Here is a 22,345-nt window from a genome sequence, read left to right as displayed (position 1 = left end):
TGTCTTGGAAATATTCCCCAATTCACGCTTGGTTGGTAACCTATTATATGCCCAGTGACCGATATCCCTGGTGTTCCTTCCCTTTCTGCTCCCTATTATGACTTTTTATCCCTTGTGGAGTCAGGTTTCCTGAGTCTAAGTATATCTTTTTAGGTTTTTCCTCAGATGTTTTTGGATGTTTGATATCTCTCACCCTTATACCGGTCTTAGATATTCATTCTCCCCGAGCATGTTGTTCTTTCACCCTCATACCGGTGTTTTGATCACATGTCTCCTTGAGCTTATTACCCAGTAACCGGTAATACCTCATCCTATTGTTTCCTCAGATGAATCCTGTTTGGAAATTTCCCAACGAAGTCCCTTAGTGGATTTCCCCCATCTGAGTCCGGATTTTTATCCGAAGTATCCTTTATGGATAGTTTTTGTTGTATTGGCATATTCCCCAATACATGCATCTCTGAGTCAGCTCGAGTCTTTCCATTGCTTTATTTTCATGGAATTCCTCTCATGCCTCTCAGCAAGTTTTAGGTCGTGACCTGCTCACGCATTTTATTCCCTTTCTTATCCCCATAAGAGTCCCAGAGTCTTTGTCCCATTTATGAGTATATTACTCATGTGGATTTTGAGTTTCTTCTAATTTCTTTTCTTCTTTGTGGACACATATCTCCGCAGAGTATTACCTTTTGCATACATACATTTGCATCATGAGGTCTCTTAGGGACCAAAATTCGTCTCTTTGTTATTATTTAAGCCGATTCTACCTCGTCGAGACGAAGATTTCAACCTTCACTTCTCCGGCTATAATGAACTTAAATAGGGGCATCTGTAAGACCCTAATTTTGACCCTAAGATCCTTCATGGCATCATAACATTGCATTTGCATCTTGCCTCAAGGATCATAGCATCTTAGCCCCTTACCTTTGGGTGGGATCCCTCGAGAGTTGGTTTGAGATCACCAAGCGTGCTTGAATTGTATATTATTGTTGTTCTCATTTTATTTACTAACCAAAAGCACAAAAATGTGTCACTAGTACTGATGGTCAGCTGGAGTCTGACTGGTAGGGATGGAGTATGTCATGTTGAGACATGTGTGTACAATGCATGGATATTAGTATGGAGGTTCCATGATTGTTAATTTGAGGGGGAGTTTTGGTTAACCTCCTCACATTTGGTCAGCCTAAGGTCTGGTTGGCTGTTGACCTGTGTAGGTGTTTAATTGGCTGCATTATATGGTAAAACACTAGCTGGTTACAAATGTCTTGACTGATGTCATGACATAATATGTTTGTGTGACTACATTGTAGGTTAGAATATCTAACTGTACTCTGATGTCTTGACTGATGTCATGACACACTTGAGTAGTTACTGCAGGATTAGCTAACACAAGATTTATTGAATGTCAAACTGGATGCTGTGACATTCATACCTGTCAACAGATACTAAGAAATAGAACAGCTAGTGTTCTGTTAGAACTTAGTATTTATTTCCAGTCTGGTTATCAAGGAAAGACCAGACCTGGCATAAGGCCTACTGACTGAATGTCAAACTGGATGTTATGACATTCATTGACAGCAGCTACTGAACATTAGAAAGAGTGGTGTTCTGCTATACTTCAGCATGTAACTTAGTTTGTTATTCAAGAGAATAACAGAACTAACTGAAGGCCAAATGTGTAAATGTTAAGTTGGACACTTTGACATTTATTAATGTAAGCTGTTACTGTAGTATGGTCTTTTTGATCATGTACAGGTCAGCAAAATTGTACAGTCTGTTTTCTGGAAAAACAGACTCAGCATATGGACCTTGATGTCAAGATGAATGTCGTGACATTCATGCCTGACAGCATATGCTATATTGTAGGTTGTTCAGTTTTCTGTTTCAGCTTTTTCTCAGGCTATTCTTCAGGGATTCAACAACTGAGAGAAAATCCAGGAAATCAACAACCAAGCTACATTCAATGAACCTAACAAATAGCCTATTTGTTAGTAACCTAAATGTTGAATTTATGGGAACTCGCGTGACCTTAAATTCAGGAGAATACAGGTGCAAAAGCCCAGGGTACTACAATATAAAAGGGAGGCGTTCCTTCATTCAGTTTCAGGGATTTTGAGGCGTGAAGATTTTGTGTGTCCATCATACTTCACTGCTGTATTTTTGTGAGTCTTGTATTAGACGTATCTTGTAAGCCAAACCATTATCAAGTAGATGATAGTTGTGGCATAGGGTGTTCATTGAGTTGTAAGTGTTGTGTCGCTCAAAGCTTTTAAGCGTGAGTGCTGTGTATCTTGATTAAAGTTGTGAAGCACAATCAAGAGTTGTTTGAAGTGTGACTTCAACTTGTCTTTAATATTGTTTAAAGATAGTAATCACTGAGGTGATTGAGGGGGAGTGAGTAGGAACTCTGATCTTAGGTTAAGATTGAAATTGCATTGGGTAGGGATTAAGTGATAAGTTGTAAACGGGTGAGTTTAGCTTTGAATTGATACTACTAATAGTGGATTTCCTCCCTGGCTTGGTAGCCCCCAGATGTAGGTCATGTTGGACTGAACTGGGTAAACAATTACTTGTGTTATTTACTGCACTTACTGTTAAGTTCTGCATAATTCCTGTCTGTGCAGAATTGGATGTCATAACAACCTGTGTGACATCCAAAGTCTGATAACTAGAATTTCAATTGGCATCAGAGCAGGCACCCTGCCTGTGAATTTCTGGGTGAGATCTAGGGAAGTTACTTTCTAGTACCATGGACAAGGATTTAGGACACTCAAACAGACCACCCATGTTGGATGGCTCTAATTATGATGACTGGAAGCCTCGTATGATAGCCTTCTTAAGGTCTCTAGACAGCAAAGTCTGGAGAGCTGTCAACAAAGGATGGGAACATCCAATGAGGACAGGTGAAGATAGAGTCAGTGTGCAGATTCCTGAAGAAGAGTGGGACAAGGAGCAAGAGGCATTAGCTCTTGGAAATTCCAAGGCCTTGAATGCATTGTTCAATGGAATCAGCAAGAACATCTTCAGGCTGGTACACCACTGTGAACTAGCTAAGGAAGTATGGGATACCCTCAAGGTAACTCATGAAGGTACTTCCAAGGTGAAGATGTCCAAACTTCAGATGCTGACCACCAAGTTTGAAAATCTGAGGATGAAAGAGGATGAGACTATTCATGACTTTCACATGAATATTCTTGAAATTGCAAACACCTCTGGTGGACTAGGTGAGAAAATGGCTGAAGAGAAACTTGTAAGAAAGATTCTCAGGTCCTTGCCTAAGAGATTTGCTATGAAGGTCACAGCCATAGAGGAGGCGCAGGACATCTGCAACATGAAGGTGGATGAGCTCATTGGTTCCCTCCAAACCTTTGAAATGGGCTTGGGTGAGTATGCTGAGAAGAAGAACAAAAGCATAGCTTTTGTATCTAATGCTGAAGAGGAGTCAGAAGCAGGATATACTGGAGGTGATGAAAGTATATCAGAAGCCTTAGCCATGCTTGGGAGACAGTTCAACAAGTTCGGAAGAAGATTGATCAAAGAGGTAGACCCAATGTCAAGAACATCCCGTCTGACATTAAGAAAAGATCAACTTCTGATGAGAAGTTTTATCACGGCAAGGGAATCCAGTGTCATGGTTGTGAAGGGTATGGACACGTCAGAGCTGAATGCCCTACTTACCTCAAATTGCAAAATAAGGGGCTAGCTATCACATGGTCTGAAGGAGACTCTGAAAGTGAATCTGAAGGAGAATCTACCAAACATGTCACTGCACTAACCAGTGTTTGTGCCTCTGATGATGACTCAAGTGCAGATGAACTGACCTTTGATGAACTTGCTGCAGCCTATAAGAAGCTGTGTTCCACCAGTGCAGAAGTGCGTGCACAAGGAGAAAAGCAAAAGAAACTCATCAAGGAACTGGAAGATGAGAGACAGAAGCAACTGTCTGTCATAGAGGGTCTAAATGGTGAGATAACCCTGCTGACCTCCAAGCTGAATCAGATGACTAAATCCATCAGAATGATGAATAAGGGAACTGACACCTTGGAAGAGATTCTAAAGGTGGGACAGCAGTCTGGAACCAAATCTGGCCTTGGATTTGGGAATAGATCCTCAACTGAACACAAACGCCCAAAGGCTAAAGTTCAGAAGTTCAAGCGGAAGTCAAAGCCAATGTCTCAACATCGAGGAACTAGGATGAATGATCATCAGAAGAGGAAATACCAGGAGTGGAGGTGTCACCACTGTGGTAGGCTTGGTCATATAAAAGCCTTCTGCTACTGGATTCATGGTTTCCCTAACCAAGCCTCGCATGTCAGGCCTAAGCATAAAACACATAAGCGCTATAAGAAGCAACAATGGTATGCTAGGATAGCACACACTGCTCTAAGGGCTTCTACCAGAGAAGACTGGTACTTTGACAGTGGATGCTCAAGACATATGACTGGTATGGAAAATCTACTGGTAGATATTCAACCTCACACTACCAGCTATGTGACCTTTGGTGATGGTGCCAAAGGAAAAATAAAAGGTGTGGGCAAACTGGACTGTTCTGGAGTGCCAAAACTGAATAATGTGCTGTTAGTAAGAGGACTAACTGCAAACCTCATCAGCATAAGTCAGCTGTATGATCAAGGGTTTCATGTTCAGTTTACTAAGGAGCTATGCATTGTGACAAATGGTGACAATCAGGAAGTTATGAGAGGAACCAGGTCCAAAGATAACTGCTACCTGTGGGAACCTGAAGTCTCTAACTTTTCCACAACATGCTCCTCAGCCAAGGAAGAACAGGATGTGAAGCTGTGGCATAGACGTCTTGGACATCTCCACTTACGGGGAATGAAGAAGATTATATCCAAGGAAGCAGTCAGAGGAATTCCAAAGCTTCTGATTGATGAAGGAAGAGTCTGTGGAGAATGCCAGGTGGGCAAGCAAACCAAGATGTCACATCCGAAGCTGGGACATCCCACAACCTCCAGAGTTCTGGAACTGTTGCACATGGACCTAATGGGACCTATGCAGGTTGAAAGTCTTGGTGGGAAGAAATATGCATACGTGGTGGTGGATGACCATTCCAGATACACGTGGATAAGTTTCATCAGAGAGAAGTCAGATACATTTGATGTCTTCAAAGACCTGTGCATAAGACTTCAAAGGGAAAAGGACAGTTGTGTGGTCCGGATTAGAAGTGATCATGGTACGGAGTTCAAGAATTCCAAGTTTGATGAGTTTTGCTCGTCTGAAGGAATAAGTCATGAGTTCTCCTCCCCTATAACTCCTCAGCAGAATGGAATAGTTGAAAGAAAAAATAGAACTATTCAAGAATCTGCCAGAGCAATGATTCATGCAAAGAAGCTCCCCATGCACTTCTGGGCTGAAGCAATGAATACCGCATGCTATGTTCACAACAGAGTCACCTTGAGAAAAGGAACCTCCTCCACTCTATATGAAATATGGAAAGGCAGAAAACCCACTGTGAAGTACTTTCATATCTTTGGAAGTAAATGCTACATTCTCACAGATCGTGAACAGAGAAGGAAGCTAGATCCCAAAAGTGATGAAGGTATATTTCTGGGATACTCCACTAACAGCAGAGCCTACAGAGTGTTCAACTACAAGACCAATGTCCTGATGGAATCCATAAATGTCATTGTGCACGATAAAGAGGAAGGAACCGATGTCATGGAGGATGTTGAAACATTCCTTGACAGTTCAACTGACAGTCCAGTCAAGTCTGAAGAAGTACAGGAACCTCCTCCTGAATGTGAAGTAGATGCAACCACCAAAGTGCCATCTATCAGAATTCAGAAAGACCACCCTAAGGATCTTATCATAGGGGATCCCACCAGTGGTGTAACTACCAGGTCACGGGGAATAAACTCAAATTCCTGCTTTGTATCCAAGGTTGAACCAAAGAATGTGAAAGAAGCCCTGACTGATGAATACTGGATCACTGCCATGCAAGAGGAACTTGAGCAGTTCAAAAGGAATGAAGTCTGGGAGCTAGTTCCAAGACCTGAAGGGACCAACATCATTGGTACCAAGTGGATCTACAAAAACAAATCTGATGAGAAAGGAGTAATTACTAGGAATAAAGAAAGACTAGTAGCTCAAGGATACACTCAAGTTGAAGGGGTAGATTTTGATGAGACATTTGCTCCTGTGGCTAGGCTTGAGTCCATCAGATTGCTGTTGGGGGTAGCATGCATCCTGAAGTTTAAGCTATTCCAAATGGATGTGAAGAGTGCATTCTTGAATGGCTACCTGAATGAAGAAGTCTATGTGGAACAACCTAAAGGGTTCTGTGATCCTAACCAACCTGAGCATGTATACAAGTTGAGGAAAGCCTTGTATGGGTTGAAACAAGCACCTAGAGCATGGTATGAAAGGTTAACCGAATTTCTGACCTCAAATGGATACAGAAAGGGTGGCATAGATAAAACCTTGTTTGTGAAGGATGAAGAAGACAAAATCATGATAGCTCAAATCTATGTTGATGATATAGTCTTTGGTGGAATGTCAGAACAAATGGTTCAAAAATTTGTTCACCAGATGCAGTCTGAGTTTGAAATGAGTCTAGTGGGAGAACTGACCTATTTCCTTGGAATGCAAGTAAACCAAATGGAGGACTCTATGTTTCTCTCCCAAAGCAAGTACGCCAAGAACATAGTTAAGAAGTTTGGTATGGATAATGCTACGCACAAGAGGACTCCTGCTCCCACTCATCTGAAGTTGACCAAAGATGATGGAGGGCCTAGTGTTGATCAATGCTTGTATAGAAGCATGATAGGTAGTCTGATGTACCTAACTGCAAGTAGACCTGACATTTCTTATGCAGTTGGAGTGTGTGCCAGATATCAAGCAGAGCCTAAGGTGAGCCACTTGAATCAAGTCAAACGGATTCTCAAGTACATCAATGGGACCTGTGACTATGGGATGCTGTATTCACATGGGTCTGAGCCTGTCCTATCTGGGTACTGTGATGCAGACTGGGCTGGGAGTGCTGATGACAGAAAAAGCACATCAGGTGGATGCTTCTTCTTAGGAGACAACCTCATATCTTGGTTCAGCAAGAAGCAGAATTGTGTTTCTCTGTCCACTGCAGAGGCTGAATACATAGCTGCTGGAAGCAGTTGTTCCCAACTGGTTTGGATGAAACAGATGCTCACTGAGTACAATGTCACTCAAAATGTCATGACATTGTTCTGTGATAATCTCAGTGCCATCAATATCTCCAAGAATCCCATCCAACACAGCAGGACCAAACATATTAACATTAGGCACCACTTCATCAGGGATCTGGTGGAAGACAAGGTGATCACTTTGGAACATGTAGCCACGGATCTTCAACTGACTGACATATTTACAAAGGCTCTGGATGCTACTCAGTTTGAAAACTTAAGGAGCAAACTGGGAATATGTCTCTCTGAGACCTTATAGCAACCACTGATGGTTGGGATAAATTGTTTAATATCTCTGCCTATTAAACAATTTGTACTAGGCTATGATTGGTCAACAGATCATAGCTATGCTACTTGCAACAAGGGTGGATACAAGAGGGTAAGGAGACACCCTACTGTGAGAAGGCCAATGTACCTGCAGGAGTTCAAGGATGCTGTTCATGCAGGAGTGGTTCTGGATGTCAGAAACAAAATCATGGCATCTGATATGGTGGTACCTACTGTAAAGCAAAAGTGGGTGATTACTTGATCAAAGCTGTGAAGCAAGATCAAGTGGATGGTAACTTGGTTGAAACTGTGAAGTCAAACCAAGTCTGTAACTCTGTCATTATTCTCTGGTTATGTTGTTGGCTTTGGCAACATTTTTGACAAAAAGGGGGAGTAACCCCTGACAAACAGAGTGGGTCTCTACAACAGACTCTCATGACGACAGATTCCTCCCCTGCAGCGATTGTGTGTTGAAGTTTAGATTTAACTTTTGTATGTGTGTGCTGCTGTGTGAAGTTTTTACTTAACTTCCATATGTGTGACTGTGCTGCCACTCTGAGTGTATTAGCTAGTATTAATTCCTGCTAGGTGTGTGATTCCGCTGCCATGAACTCTGTTATGGGGATCAAAGTGTTTTAGCCAAAAATTTGCCAAAGGGGGAGTTTGTAGGTGTTTAATTGGCTGCATTATATGGTAAAACACTAGCTGGTTACAAATGTCTTGACTGATGTCATGACATAGTATGTTTGTGTGACTACATTGTAGGTTAGAATATCTAACTGTACTCTGATGTCTTGACTGATGTCATGACACACTTGAGTAGTTACTGCAGGATTAGCTAACACAAGATTTATTGAATGTCAAACTGGATGCTGTGACATTCATACCTGTCAACAGATACTAAGAAATAGAACAGCTAGTGTTCTGTTAGAACTTAGTATTTATTTCCAGTCTGGTTATCAAGGAAAGACCAGACCTGGCATAAGGCCTACTGACTGAATGTCAAACTGGATGTTATGACATTCATTGACAGCAGCTACTGAACATTAGACAGAGTGGTGTTCTGCTATACTTCAGCATGTAACTTAGTTTGTTATTCAAGAGAATAACAGAACTAACTGAAGGCCAAATGTGTAAATGTTAAGTTGGACACTTTGACATTTATTAATGTAAGCTGTTACTGTAGTATGGTCTTTTTGATCATGTACAGGTCAGAAAAATTGTACAGTCTGTTTTCTGGAAAAACAGACTCAGCATATGGACCTTGATGTCAAGCTGAATGTCGTGACATTCATGCCTGACAGCATATGCTATATTATAGGTTGTTCAGTTTTCTGTTTCAGCTTTTTCTCAGGCTATTCTTCAGGGATTCAACAACTGAGAGAAAATCCAGGAAATCAACAACCAAGCTACATTCAATGAACCTAACAAATAGCCTATTTGTTAGTAACCTAAATGTTGAATTTATGGGAACTCGCGTGACCTTAAATTCAGGAGAATACAGGTGCAAAAGCCCAGGGTACTGCAATATAAAAGGAAGGCGTTCCTTCATTCAGTTTCAGGGATTTTGAGGCGTGAAGATTTTGTGTGTCCATCATACTTCACTGCTGTATTTTTGTGAGTCTTGTATTAGACGTATCTTGTAAGCCAAGCCATTATCAAGTAGATGATAGCTGTGGCATAGGGTGTTCATTGAGTTGTAAGTGTTGTGTCGCTCAAAGCTTTTAAGCGTGAGTGCTGTGTATCTTGATTAAAGCTGTGAAGCACAATCAAGAGTTGTTTGAAGTGTGACTTCAACTTGTCTTTAATATTGTTTAAAGATAGTAATCACTGAGGTGATTGAGGGGGAGTGAGTAGGAACTCTGATCTTAGGTTAAGATTGAAATTGCATTGGGTAGGGATTAAGTGATAAGTTGTAAACGGGTGAGTTTAGCTTTGAATTGATACTACTAATAGTGGATTTCCTCCCTGGCTTGGTAGCCCCCAGATGTAGGTCATGTTGGACTGAACTGGGTAAACAATTACTTGTGTTATTTACTGCACTTACTGTTAAGTTCTGCATAATTCCTGTCTGTGCAGAATTGGATGTCATAACAACCCGTGTGACATCCAAAGTCTGATAACTAGAATTTCAACCTGTGTCACATGGGTTCTGGTGGTTGTGTGACACATTTGCAAGGAAGAATTCATCTCTCTCATTCCTAAGGGTGAATTTAATCTGAGAAGATTTTCAAAACTGTTGAAGTGCTTGCAAGCAGAAGATGTTGACACTGGAAGAGTATGCTCAAAGTAGTCTTATGGTGGAAGTATCTGAAAGGAATATTGGGAAAGGATTTAAGATCAATGTCAACTTGTGCCAAGTACAAGTTTTTAATTGATTATCCTTGGAGCTCAAGATATCTGATGTTCTTAAAGATGTTGGAACATCTCTTCTTCAAGACCCTGTGCAGAATCATAGGAAGGATAGTACACTGGTTTATGATCTATCTCTTTGGTGGCAGCAAAAGCATATGATCTCTGAAAAGGTTTCCTGGCAAGAAACATATTCAGCCTTGGGGTGTACAAGAAGAAGAAGACATCATAGTCTTGATGGTGGTTACTTGGATCAGTTTATATCTGATCTAAGTAAGGAAGTGCATTGGCTAATGCACACTGTGAAGTTAAGAATAAGTGGCAGCATTCTTAACATCATGGAAACAACCTTGCTTTAGGAAGTGGAATCCTTGGTATAGCTGTGAAGGGTTAGTCTCTAACTGGTCCTTCTGAAGACTCATGCATCAGAGTGTCTGATGTCTTTGGAGAAGAAGCAGGGATTCATCAAGGTGTGAGCTTTGATGACTTAACTGCAAATCTGCAGGATGGAGGTTGTTTACTCAAACTTGGTTCCACAATCAAGTCTATGAGAACATTGAACTCTTGTTCTGTGAAGGGAGGAAGTTCTTTCAAGTGGCAGAAGAAGGAGCTGAATTCAACAGCTAGATGTCAGAACACAATGCTGTGACATTTGGTTCAACATCAGATTCTTAGTTGGTGAAGTGGCACATCAACTTGAGATAGAAGGGTCTACAGGGTTGTAGATTGGATACTTCAAAAAGCTTGAAGTTCAAGTCTCACTTAGAAGGTCAGAATATCTTTGGGAGAGGTCTGATAAACGTGGAGAGGTCAAAGAATGGCGTTTGACTTTTTCATATGAGGATTCATGAAGGAGGTAATCAACCAGTGGCATTTGGTCTATCTCAGAAGTGAGTTCGAAGAATCAAGATAATCCACATATGGCAGCTGATTATTCTTGAGGAAAGTCTGAGACAAATTACTTTTGAGCAGAAAAGTAGTAAGTTGAAGACAAAAGGAGGTGTTTTCTATTCATCTCTTGGAGCTGGTGGTAAGAGTTCTGAGCTATCTATGGAAGATTATCTCTCGTATTGGGATGAGAATGTATATGTCCCAATTTATGTCTGGGTTCTTTTGGATCAAGCTGGTGACTCAGTGATATTTGAAGACTATTAGACAGTGTTCCTTGTTATGTTGTGAAGGATGTCCTAACGAATGTTAGAACATTTTGTGAAGTGATTTTCTATTCTGGTTAGAAGAGAGATTGACACAGAGTGTGGATGTGTTCAGCCAAGAGGGTTGAACAGAGGGTGTGCTCTTGAAGACATGAAGATGAATCTTATGTTTTCCATTCATCAAGTTGTTTGGGTTCTCTTTAAATCAGGAAGTATGTGAAGGTCCAACCCTGTTGGATATGTTCATGTGTGATCTCCAAGTTTCAAGAGGAGAGTTAGTTGTTCATGACAGGGGGAGTTCTGCCTTTGTGCTGCAAGTAATCACCAAGCTTGTGGTCTATGTGTTCTCAGATAACTAGTTATGGCTTCTTGTTAGTTATTGGGATGATGTGGTGAGTGTCAAGGCTGGATGAGCAGAAGAATGTCTGACCGGATGTCATGACATTGCCTTGGACAATATTGTTATTTCCTTCTGAAACTCACTGTCATAAGGAAATACAGATGTGATATGAGTCTGTGTGTTACAGTTGCGTGGTACAGGGGCAGTAACCATCTACTGGTGTTTGTAATTTCGGTTGTAATGTGCCAGATGTCAAGCTATTACTGGAGGTACAAAAGTTGTCCTAGGAAATGATAATAGGAAGAATACAGGCAGAATGCAGGGTAAAGCCGCGTGGAATGTCAAGACATCGATTTCAACGTGTCTGACTGCATATATGGAATAGTCTACATGCACTGGAACTGCTGTTTTGGAAAAGAAACAGTCAAGAGCTATAAAAGGTATTCAACGATAGTCTGAGATTTTGTTGGTGATTCTCTGACTGTTTCTCAGCAAAAATTAATGAATCTTGACCAAGCATTTATTCCTACCGTTAATTCCTAAGCACGGGCTGGACTATTTAAAGGATGTAATAGCACTCTTCTTCTCACAAGAGAAACACTTCATTCCCTCAGAATCATGGGGTATGTTAAGGTTTGGGTAAACTGCGCCTGGATCTGGTTTTGTGAGGGGTTCCTTTACAAATGTTTAGCTAAAAAGGGGGAGAGAAATATAGTCCTATAGTCCTGAGGTTGAGAATGTACCAGAAGCAAGCTAACTGTGGATGTGGTAGTAAACAGAAGTTGGCGTCAGGCACAAAATCCACCAACAGGGTATACCACTTGTGTCTTGTGATCTGAGTTAAGAAGACAGTTGTGCCTTGTGATCTGAGTTACATTGTCTATGTACTCAGCATTACATATTCTTCAGGAAGCCCTCCTGTTGAGGGGAAGGGTTCTGGTACAACTGATCCTTGTACCTCTACTTCCTCATGTACACCAACTTTGGTGTTTGTGGTGGTGGAGATAATGACAGAGGCTTATTTGTTTTAGCTAAAATTTGCCAAAGGGGGAGATTGTTAATACCTTAGGATTGGCATTAATTTTAGTAAAACAAATAAGGTATTCACCTCTGCTGTTTTAATATGTTGGGTTGAAGAAGTTCAACATCTGGACCAACATGTCATGTACGATGTCACGACATCAGGTCTGTGACATCGCACATGTGTAGAAAACTGAATTAATTAATTCAGTATATATTCTGGGATTAGCAAGGATATCTGGTGAATATCCTAACTCCCATGTGGAGGTCTTAAAGACTCAATCAGAATATATATAGGCTCAAAATAAGGAGATATATATGGAAAGATTTTAGGATTGAAGACCTTGATTGTAGCAGAAAGTTTCTGCTGAAGTTTGTAACAGCAAAGAACAAGTTTGCTGCGATTTCTGAAGGCCCAAATCCAGTTGGGTGATTAGGTTATAAAAAGCTTATTGTAACCTAGTTTTTGTAAGCCTCATAGAATGAAAATTTAGGGGTGTATGTGAGGTAAACCTCCCAATCTGTGGGAAGGTTACCATGTGTTTCTCAGTGTTCAAAACTGAGAGTATTTGTAACTCAAAGCCTGTAGGCAAGAGTGATTATGTTCTTGAATGAAGCTGTGAAGCAAGTTCAAGTTGTGTTAACATTACATTGTATTTGTAGTGATATGAATGGAAACTGGAGGTTTCTATCTAGGAGTTCCTAAGTATATATTGCATTGGGTAGGGATTAAGTGAAGAGTTGTAAACGGGGGAGTTTAACTCTGAATTAATACTGCTGATAGTGGATCTTCTTCCTGGCTTGGTAGCCCCCAGATGTAGGTCATGTTGGACCGAACTGGGTTAACAATTTCCTGTGTTTGTTTTCCTTCTGCATGTTATAATCCATCTGCCATAACTCAGCTGGTATATCAGTCTGCTTATCAAAACAATAAGAGACCTGAGATATATCCTTCTGTTTGAATGTCAAGCAGAATGTTGTGACATTCATCAGTGTCAGTATATACTGAATAATAAGCATGTTGGTTTTAGTTCAGTATTTATTTAAGTCTGGTCTTCACGAGGATAACAGACCTGGCCAAAGGATCATTGTGAAACTGTCAAACTGGATGTCTTGACAGTTGTTCCTGTAGGCTGATACTGAGGTAGGGACTGGTTGGTCTTTTCACAGTACAGCAAATTTAGCACTGTCCGTTTTCAGGAACATAACAGAATCAGCATATGTTCTGGCTATCGACTTGAATGTTGTGACATTCATTCTAAACAGCATGTGCTAAAGTGTAGGATGATTGGTTTTTCTGTTTCAGTATTTTTCTCAGGCTATTCTTTAGGAATCCAACAGCTGAGCTAACATCCAGGAAACCAACTACTACCCTATAACTAATGAACCTAACAAATAGCTTATTTGTTAGCAATCTAATAAGTGGAAATTAGATTAATGTGTTCATCCTTTCTTTTAGGAAATACAAGTAAAAGGTAAGCACACTGGAATACTGTAACAGATGATGTCCAAATCACTATTGAGACATCGTACGGATAACTGCATAGGAAAACAACAGAAGGGAGTGCTATGATTGATCACTGCTGCATCTGTCTACCTGATGCACAGAACTAGGTATTCCTCCATTCTAGGGTGACATCGAATGAGATGTCGTGACATCTGTGAACGTGTGCATATGAGTATAGAGTTTAATAACTGTCTTGTTGTATTAGTTACAATGTTAGATCAGATGTCATGACTTGGAGTAGAACATCTGAAATCTGGCTACACCAGAATTTCAGAAACTTTGGCCTTATGCCATTGAATCTTCAAACATTTTTCTTAAATCAAACTTGTAAATAAACTTAACCATATTTGACTTAACATTTCAAAAGACAAAAAGAACTAACACTTATTCAAAGTTTTGACCCCCTTTGTGCCCCATTTTTTTTAAAAGTTCTGATTAAAAGCAATCCACTCATTTTGAAATTGTTACCACGAACTACGAGGTTTTGATCCCTCATTTTTATGTTGGTACGTAGGCACAAGTCTGAAGGTTTTGTCAAACACAAAAATATAATCAATGAGTTCTTTTCTCATCCCCACACTCTATTTTCCTCAAACATTTTATACCAAACACACATACACTCATAAAAAAGGGCTCCCTAGGAGTACCTAGGACACTTTAGGTGCTAACATATTTCCTCTGTGTAACCAACCCCCTTACCTGTAATCTCTGGCATTTTATTAGTTTTGATTTGAAAACTTCTTATCTTTGGGTTTTGTTCCTACTTTTCCCTTTATCTTTGGAAACAATAAAAGTGCAGTGGAGACTCTAGTTTATTTGATGTTAAGCTTATCCATAGCTTGAAGGTCATGAATTTACCTCTAAACGGTCATCGAGATTATTCCTCCAATTGGATTAATTTTGGAAAACCCCTCTTAAATCCCAATAGTTTCTTGAATTACTATTTTATTTAACCTAGTACCTTTTGTACTTGTTGGCCGTGCTAAGAGGACGACTTTGGTATTCTCTCCCCCAGGGATGTGATTTATCTCGAACTCTTCAAATGTTTTGTACATCTTTATAGTTTTTTGTAGATATTTGATCAACGACCGATCCTTTGTCTAAAATTCTCCACTGACTTGACTGGGGATCAACTAAGTGTCAGTTTGGACAAGTAAAAGCATCACTCTGACCTCTTTTGCCAACATCAGTCCTGCAATTAAAGCTTCGTATTCTGCTTAGTTCTTACTAGTGTGAAAATTAAAACACAAAGAGTATTCAAGCGTTAGGTCTCCCAGTCCTTCGAGCACTATCCCAGCTCCGCTTGCTTTGATATTTGAGGATCCACCAACACACAAAGTCCATTTGCATGATGATTCTTCTGAAATCGGAGCACGTAATTCGTTCAAGAAATCAACAAGGATTTGAGACTTGATGCTTCTTCGAGGCATAAATTTAATATCATATTCTGAAACCTCAATCGTCCAAGCAACCATTCTTCCCGCCAAATCCGGTTTTTTCAAGACTTGTTTAATATGGTAATTGATCCTAGCGATAATTGATGTCCTGGAAAATAATACCCAAACTTCTGGGATGTGATCAAAACATTAGGCAAAATATTAAGGATTTAGTCACTTCGTTATCAGTCGAGACTCTAATCACCAAAATTCTATACATTCCTCAAAATTAACAAGCTCAAACTGATAAAAATCCTGAAATCATAAAGAGTCAACCATCTCACACCAAATACAATGGTGGCATTCAAAATTCGAACATCAAACAGAAGAATGAGCAACCAAACCCAACATTCACAATGATATCACATAAAACCTTAAAACAACAACACACCCATAACGGGAACATATAATTAATACACAATTACAAGATAAACGAACAACTATTAAGTAACCAAAAAACATTAAAAAAAACCAAAAATTATGAAACAGAAAAAAATAATTGAAATATAAAATTAATTAAGAGAAAATGGTGAAATCGAAAACAAGGACAGTGGGGAATGTCATTTAAGCGATGGAAGTTAAGGCCAAGTTAATAGATATTGTAGATATAGAACAAGATTAAGAGTGGAAAATGAGCAAAAGTGCGAGATTCGAAAGAGAATGGAGAGAATATTCAGTTTTGACTGAAAAATGGTGACGGTTAAACAAGGGTGACTAGAAAAGCAGTGGTTGATCATAATTATCTAAATGATTTTCTTCTTTCTAATTCTTGTTTTTTGAGATAATTAGAGATAATGAGAAAATAATCTAAAATAGAAAATTGAGATAAACATTAATTATAAACAATGAGATGGATAAAAATTTAAAATTGCATCTTATTTATTGATCGCATTCAAATGATATAATTAATTATCAATATATGGGAGACATGTCGTATAGGTAAAATTATCCATTATTTTTAGAAGGGTAATGAAGTAGTACCCAGATGATTAAATTGGATACTCTGCTTTATATGTTTGTTTGTGCTAATGAGATACTTGCTAGGCTGCAGTGTTCATTCACTTATTGTACTTTTTTCTAGTTCATACATGCACAAGAGATTTTAGAAATTATAAAAAAAAAAATTCTAATATAAATTGAGACTTTTGTATTTCTTTATTATAAAACAACAACTGAGCTCTACATTTGTATAGAAAAGTACACAACTTCATATATATATATATATATATATATATATATATATATATATATATATATATATATATATATATATATATATATATATATATATATATATATATATAATAGTAAACATAAAATAATTAATAAAAAAAATAACAACAGTGATAATAACAAAATTTTCAATTAGAGATATTGCAACTAAAATATTCATCATCCCAAATTATAGAAATTAACTCAACATGTTTTTTCAATACTCAATATATTGAATCTCCCACTAACATGTTGTCTAGGATGTGAGGCTTTTAAAGCAAAGAAGCAAAGGATGGATAGTTCAAATCTCTTGCTGAAGTCGTGCTGTTATTTTCGAGCAACTGCTATTATCTCCTGTGATATCTCGAAGCGCGGTTGTAGTGATGCCATGTCCACATAAAAGTTTAATATAATCGTCCTCTTTAGCATCATATATTAAACCATAACGCAAAGCTTTCACAGGATCGACTTCGCCGGCTCCATAACCAAATTCGGCGTCTCTATTATTAACAGGACTCATCTTTTTAGCTGTAACAAAAAAAATTACATATTGTTTATATTAACTTACCAATCAAATAAATTTGACTTACACTATTCACTTATGATAAGTTACCATGTTTTGTCTATTTTAACCTATAACTGTTTTTAAATAGTAGCAACATCAGTTTTCTTTATTCATGGACTTTGTAATTGAGATGTTATATACTTATATTACTCATTTCTATTACCAGTTGTCATTAAAGCCGATCGGATAGCAGCAGGAGACCATGTACGATGAAATGATTTGAGGTACGCTGCTGATCCGGATACATGTGGACAAGACATTGATGTTCCTGAAATGATATTAAACTCTGAATTTCTAGTCTCGCCAAGAGTTTCTGAGATAGGAAGAGTTGAAGGCCAACTAGCTAAAATATTTACGCCTGGAGCAGTTAAATCGGGCTACAATATTAAACAAAAGAAAAGTGAGCTACAAGTATTGTAAAATGTATTTTATTTATTCACCTGTAGAAAAGAAACCTTCAATATCTCAGATATAGCAGTGTTTGGACCCCTATATGAGAAAGAGGCAACCACTAGTGCCAAGGTATCGTTTGACTCATAGGTCCTAAATATTGTTGCAACTGGGTTCCTGAAAATTTAATTAATAAAATAAACTTTATACAAATATGGTCCACTGAATTAATGTTAATGTATATGGAAGTTGCACTTGATATACACCTTGTGGAGCTAATGTATTTAAATATACTGGTGACATATTTCCGTATGAAGAAAGCATGCTGGTAAGGGATAAGAAGATGCCTTTTCGGGTAAAGTGGGACCATACATCAAGATTCCAATAGCACCCACTCTTAAGGCTTCTTCAACTCCTTCCTTTCCTTCAAATAAAACAATTGTGCCCTTCACGAGTCTCTCATCTAACGTGTTGTGTAAACAAAACCTATAAATCAAGAATAACTTTATTACAAGATCATTGATTTTAGGAGAAATTATCTTTATTCTAAAATGCGTATTTAGAAGAAAATGTTGCAACAAATATTTTACTCATTTTTTATGAGCATGAAAATTTTATAATTTGATTATCATAGATACCTATGCTTATTACCTGGATTTACGTCGAAACACGTCTAATATTGTCTTTGATGCATCTCCCCCAAAAATTATAGGGTATAATGTTTCCACAAAATCAAATGTATTTAGCGAGACACCCTAAACATGTGAAAGAAATATGTTTAGAATTTATATTCTAAAGTAATTATTCAGATAATAATACAATTCATGCTATAGTGTATGAATTTACCTCATATGTTGTATTGTCTCCTAATTTGACCTTGGTGATAAATTTTCTATCTATCGTGCTTGCACCAACAACAACTGTCCATGGTGCAAGATTATGTAAGGATACAGGGTGTGGACCTAAGTTCCCTCCTGCCACTACCGTAAGCACTCCATCACGCATTGCATGGAATGCTCCAATAGAAATTGCATCCTTAAAATGATTACTGTTGTCTGCTGAATCAGATCCAAGCGATACTGATAATATATCAACCCCATCAAGAATTGCATCATAAAATGCGGCAAGAATATTTTCATCAAAGCACCCAGTTGACCAACATACTTTGTATACTGAAATGTGTGCTGACGGAACTCCACCTCTTGTCGTTCCTTGTGCAAGTCCTAGCATGCTTGCCATGGTAACTGGGTTCCCAGCTGCGATTGATGCTGTATGAGTTCCATATCCCTTTGAATCTCTTGGAGATTCAAAATCTACTTGGCTCAAGGGTTCATTAGAATTAGCTAAATAATACTTGGCTCCAATGATTTTTCTACAAAAACATGTTAACTTAGATTAATATTATTATTTGTTTGATTGTGTTTCATCTCTATATAATAAGGCAATCAAACAAATAAAAGGTCAAAGTAAATATATCTATAAATATTGCCTTATTATATAGAGATGAAACACAATCAAACAAATAATAAAATTAATCTAAGTTAACATGTTTTTGTAGAAAAATCATTGGAGCCAAGTATTATTTAGCTAATTCTAATGAACCCTTGAGCCAAGTAGATTTTCAATCTCCAAGAGATTCAAAGGGACATGGAACTCATACAGCATCAACCGCAGCTGGGAACCCAGTTACCATGGCAAGCATGCTAGGACTTGCACAAGGAACGATAAGAGGTGGAGTTCCGTCAACACGCATTTCAGTATACAAAGTATGTTGGTCAACTGGGTGCTTTGATGAAAATATTCTTGTCGCATTTGATGATGCAATTCTTGATGGGGTTGATATATTATCAGTATCGCTTGGATTTGATTCAGCAGACAACAGTAATCATTTTAAGGATGCAATTTCTATTGGAGCATTCCATGCAATGCGTGATGGAGTGCTTACGGTAGTGGCAGGAGGGAACTTAGGTCCACACCCTGTATCCTTACATAATCTTGCACCATGGACAATTGTTGTTGGTGCAAGCACGATAGATAGAAAATTTATCACCAAGGTCAAATTAGGAGACAATACAACATATGAGGTAAATTCATACACTATAGCATGAATTGTATTATTATCTGAATAATTACTTTAGAATATAAATTCTAAACATATTTCTTTCACATTTTTAGGGTGTCTCGCTAAATACATTTGATCTTGCGGAAACATTATACCCTATAATTTTCGGGGGAGATGCATCAAAGACAATAGTAGACGTGTTTCGACGTAAATCCAGGTAAGAAGCATAGGTGTCTATGATAATCAAATTATAGAATTTTCATGCTCATAAAAATGAGTAAAAATTTGTTGCAACATTTTCTTCTTAATACGCATTTCAGAATAAAGATAATTTCTCCTAAAATCAATGATCTTGTAATAAAATTATTTGGAATTATAGGTTTTGTTTACACAACACGTTAGATGAGAGACTGGTGAAGGGCACAATTGTTTTATGTGAAGGAAAGGAAGGAGTTGAAGAAGCCTTAAGAGTGGGTGCTATTGGAATCTTGATGTATGGTCTCACTTTACCCGAAAAGGCATCTTCTTATCCCTTACCAGCATGCTTTCTTCAGACGAAAGATGTCACCAGTATATTTAAATACATTAGCTCCACAAGGTGTATATCAAGCAACTTCCATATATATATATATATATATATATATATATATATATATATATATATATATATATATATATATATATATAAAATGTTGAGTACTCTCCATCTCAAAATATAAGGAAAAATATGCATTTTTCTTATTTTAAATTATAAGAAAAAAACACCATGTTTTTAAGTTGAAATTAATTGCAAATTCTCATTTTTTTAATATAATAATTAATTAAAATTCTTTTTATATTTTTTATAAAATTAAAATTTTTAAATAGTTTTAAACAAAATAATTATATATTCTTTTTTTTAGTAAATATGATTTTTACTTTTTTATAACATATTTGAACTTAGAGAAAAAAAAATATGCATTAACAGTTTATCAATCAATCAAAAATATATATCTCATTAAATTACATATTTAATTTTAAAATAAAGATATAAAAGGACAGAATATTATAATTCTATTAAATAATTGTATAAAAATAATTTAAATTAATAATATATTATCTTTAATCTCTTTGAACTTCAAGATTGTACTATATAAATAAAAAGTGTTTCAAAGATCAAGCTGCAGGTAAATGTAAATATTTTCAATTTAATGTGAAAATAAAACAAGAGGCATAAGAAATATCATGAAAAAATATAATATGTATTTTAATTAAAACTATGAAAAAATATCATTTTTTAACGTAGTTGAAAATGGTAAAAACAATAAATAATACAATTTATTTATTTCAAAAGCACCATTTGTTCCCGGTAAAAAAAATAAAGAAAAGAGAGTAGAGTTTTTCCCGTAACGATATAATTCTATTCGTGTATTTAGAGGCTGAAAAAAAGACAAAATTTCACGCTAACAAGGAAGCTCCGGTTTTGAGAGGTTTTACGCGTCTAAACGAAACTCATCGTAAAAACAAACACACCATATGAACAGAAAAACACGTGAATATCAACCAATAAAAAACAGGTGTTGAAATGCGTGTTAAACGAATATGTACCTATTTTGTTACTTTTTCTCAAAAAAAGTAAAGAAAACTTACTAGGACAATCAGAGATATTGGCTTTAACATCACAAACAGCAGGAAGTTGAAGAAGCTTATCCTCTTGAATCCCCATGCTCTTACTTTCAGGACTCCCCTTATGAGTCTGTTGAATGATGTAACACAGACACTCCGGATAAGTATCCTTTATACTCTTCGCCGCATCACAGCATTCCTTCTTCGGCGTCGGTGCTTCCCCGTCGCAAAATCCAAACAAGGAATCACCTTTGAAACAACCTGAGCACATGTTTTGGACAAGTCTTCTGCTCCGTTTGCTGTGTTGGAACAAACTATGATGGTTAGAGCCAGAACACAGAGGCATGTCAATGTTAGATGTTTCATCTTTGTTGTTAGGGTGTGAATTGAATCTTGGTCGAGTGAGTTTTGAGTTTTGAGTTGTGAGGAGAGAAGAGAAGAGAAGAGAAGAGGCGGTTTAAAATGGTGTGGAGGGGATGAAGAGGATGAAGAGTAAATGAGTAATAGTGTGGTCTTGTTCTATTTATTGATGAGATTGAGGAGAGATACAATAAAGCTGTACTCTAAGGTAGCTATATGTCATTGTTTTATTTGACAACTCAATTGGTGTAATAAATTCACTTCAACCAAATTCTATTAACTTTGTAGCTACTTCTCCTGCCTTAGTCAAATAAAGTTTCCCATTCAATATTTCATTTCCTCAAGATTATTTTTCATCATTTCTTACTCATTAAGAAAAAGATACAAATAAAATACAAAATAATACTAGTACTCCCTCCGTTTTTTATTATAAGTCGTTTTTGACTTTTCACACATATTAAGAAATGTAATAATTATGGTATAAAAAAGAGAAATTATGAATGGTTTTACAAAATTGTCCTTCATTAATGGTATTGAAAAGATAAATTGACATAATTAAAAGGAGAGAGAATAATAAATATTTAAGGGTATAATAGGAAACATAACATTAATGATTCATTGGTATTATAAAGCGACTTATATTGTGGTACAAAATATTTTTCCAAAGCGACTTATAATAAAAAACGGAGGTAGTATTATATTTTAAACTACTCTTATCAAATGTATAAATGAAATACATGTAATATTGTAGCGATATTGTTACCCTATTTTCTATATCAATACTTATATCAGACATTATTCATCGTATTTAGACGATAAATAATATTTTCTTTAATAAAATAATATTAAAATTTTATTTTAAATAAAATATCATTTATTATTATATTATTGTATTAACCACAA

The 22,345-nt window shown here is 37.2% G+C and overlaps 2 pseudogenes; both read right to left on the bottom strand.

Annotated features, from left to right (window-relative positions):
• Positions 1-16,595: 16,595 nt before the first annotated feature.
• LOC127122007 (cucumisin-like) overlaps positions 16,596-22,345 on the bottom strand; it is a 32,118-nt pseudogene continuing 26,368 nt past the window's right edge.
• Positions 18,744-21,692, bottom strand: LOC127118232 (non-specific lipid transfer protein GPI-anchored 1-like; annotated as a pseudogene).

This window comes from Lathyrus oleraceus, chromosome 2, assembly GCF_024323335.1.
Source record: "Lathyrus oleraceus cultivar Zhongwan6 chromosome 2, CAAS_Psat_ZW6_1.0, whole genome shotgun sequence".
NCBI lineage: Eukaryota > Viridiplantae > Streptophyta > Magnoliopsida > Fabales > Fabaceae > Lathyrus > Lathyrus oleraceus.
Note: the sequence above shows the minus strand (reverse complement) of the source record. Positions and strands in the feature narration are given on the sequence as shown.